At 39.5% G+C, this 2253-nt stretch overlaps 1 long non-coding RNA gene across 1 annotated transcript; it reads right to left on the bottom strand.

Moving 5' to 3' along the window:
• Positions 1-794: 794 nt before the first annotated feature.
• On the bottom strand, positions 795-1836 carry LOC103522610. Its single transcript, XR_542011.3, has 2 exons — positions 1592-1836; positions 795-1048 (listed from the first exon to the last, which is right to left on the bottom strand). It is a non-coding gene; the product is annotated as an uncharacterized LOC103522610 (long non-coding RNA).
• Between the last annotated feature and the right edge of the window lie 417 nt (positions 1837-2253).

Raw genomic sequence — 2253 nt, 5'->3', positions numbered from 1 at the left:
AAAACCGATTCAAATTATTCATTTCAAATGCGGTAATTTATTTGGTGAGTAGTAGCATCAAAAAGCACAAGTAAATTTTTTATTTTCTACAAGTATATTTTGTTTTACGAGTTTAAGACTAATTGAAATTACTCGCTCTTTTGTTGTGTTCAAATTTCAGTCTGATTGATTGGAGGGTTGAGTATCCAATGGCTCTTGAGTGACGACTGATTGAGCGGGAGTGTCCGATGATTGTTGAGTGGTACTTGATTGTTGAGTGGAATTTGTTTGTTGAGTGGAACTTGATTGTTGATTGAGTAGAGAGGGATATGATTTGAGAAGAGTAGAAACGATGGAAAGAAGACGAGATTGATATTCTGCCTGAAAAGAAAAACGTAACATTCCGTCAATGGCGTATGGGTTGAGCATGAGTGCGAAAGGTATCCACTCGTAAAATTTGTAGCCAAAACCAAATGTCAGCCCAAAGCAATCACCCCAGTTAGGGCGGATTGAGAGGCTGACGAAAAACACCGACCCCGTCTGTACACGGGAAAAGGCGAAGAAAAAAAATAAGTGCTCCCTTTTTCAATATTTTTTTTTATTAATTTCCATCTTTCATCGAATATATTTGAGCAGAATACTGGGCCTTAGTGCACCCAACGTCTTGAGACTCTCTGAAATCAGATAGAAATGAGTACATTAAATACAAGTATATGTAAGTATCCTTGTATAACAGCAGTTGAATCAGCAAAATGATACCTCTAAGGTTATACAATGTACACGGAAAGTTGGATCAGCAAAATATTGCATATAGGGTCCTATACAATGTACACGGAAAGTTGGATCAGCAAAATATTGCATATAGGGTCCTACAATGTACAAAGTTGGATCAGCAAAATGATATGTGTAGATATTGTTATCTTACAAGTTGGATCAGCAAATGAGTTCTACTCAGCTGAAGCAAAGTGTCGATACAATTTCTGAGCTAAATCCTTGTCCCGGAAATTCTCTACTCGAATATATTTGAGGAGAATACTGGGCCTTAGTGCACCCAACGTCTTGAGACTCTCTGAAATCAGATAGAAATGAATACATTAATTATGAGTGTATGTAAGTATCCTTGTATTCATTTATACAGCAACCGTGGCCGAGTGGGTATCACACTAGGCTTGCACATCGGAAGTCCCGGGTTCGATTCCCGGTGGGATCGAAGTTTTTTTCGGCTCTGTGTTTGGAGTTCAGGGTACACTCAGCCTCGTGAGGACAATTGAGTAGCTACTTTAATCGAGTAGCGACATCGGAAGTCCCGGGTTCGATTCCCGGCGGGGTCGAAGTTTTTTTGGCTCTGTGTTTGGAGTTCGGGGTGCACTCAGCCTCGTGAGGATAACTGAGTAGCTACTTTAATCGAGTAGCGATCAGTGGCGACATTACCCATAAAAAAAGATTGCTGATGAATGAGAATTAATATTAAAAGGAGGCACAATTAAAAGGAGATGCTGTGGTAGCCACAAAAGTTGTGATAAAGCTCTCATGGCAAGCAAAGCGCATTACCACTTGACTAACAACAGGGTTTTCCAGGAGGAGCTCTTCCAGCCAACTAATCGATTCTTACCTAACACAAGTTGCTGAAAGGCGGGATTTTGATCGTCCAAATGAATAAGCAGAGTCCTGTATACCAAACCCAGACTAGGTTCCAACCGGTGTTCATAAGATTCCGGAGCACCCTGTAGAAATAGCGTGGAGAGAAGACCTAGCGCTTTCTCTCGTACTGTATCATTCTCATCGTCCAGCCGTTTGAGAACCACTGGAAAATAAAATGGGGATTAATTAATTAATTTCATTCAATTAAGTCAATTAAAGCATTCAAAGCAATTATTTATACAAAATGTACGTTTGCTTATGTTACAATGTTATTAAGTTTTGTTATAGTTTATTTATTTATTTTTATATATTTTTGGAGTGGGAGGAAGGGCAAGTGTAACTACCATTTGTTTAAAGGTCAGTAGAATACGTCCGTCCGTACTGTGACTTTTTTCAAGTTTGATAGAGGGAAGTGTAGCTGCCAAGGTCTTATCGTCCCGAAAGCGAAGAGATAAGGCAGGAGAGGAGGAGGCCAGCCGTTCCGAGAACGAACCTTATCTGTTTAGGATAAAATCTAGCCCGGTCGGGAATCGAACCCGCGAACTGGTGATTTTTTTAGATTAGATTACTTAACTCCTAACTTATTCAATTATGAAAGGACTTCTTTTTAGTTCTGTGTTAAATACTAACAAA

The sequence above is a fragment of the Diaphorina citri genome, unplaced genomic scaffold (assembly GCF_000475195.1).
Source record: "Diaphorina citri unplaced genomic scaffold, Diaci psyllid genome assembly version 1.1 scaffold9647, whole genome shotgun sequence".
Taxonomy (NCBI): domain Eukaryota; kingdom Metazoa; phylum Arthropoda; class Insecta; order Hemiptera; family Psyllidae; genus Diaphorina; species Diaphorina citri.
Note: the sequence above shows the minus strand (reverse complement) of the source record. Positions and strands in the feature narration are given on the sequence as shown.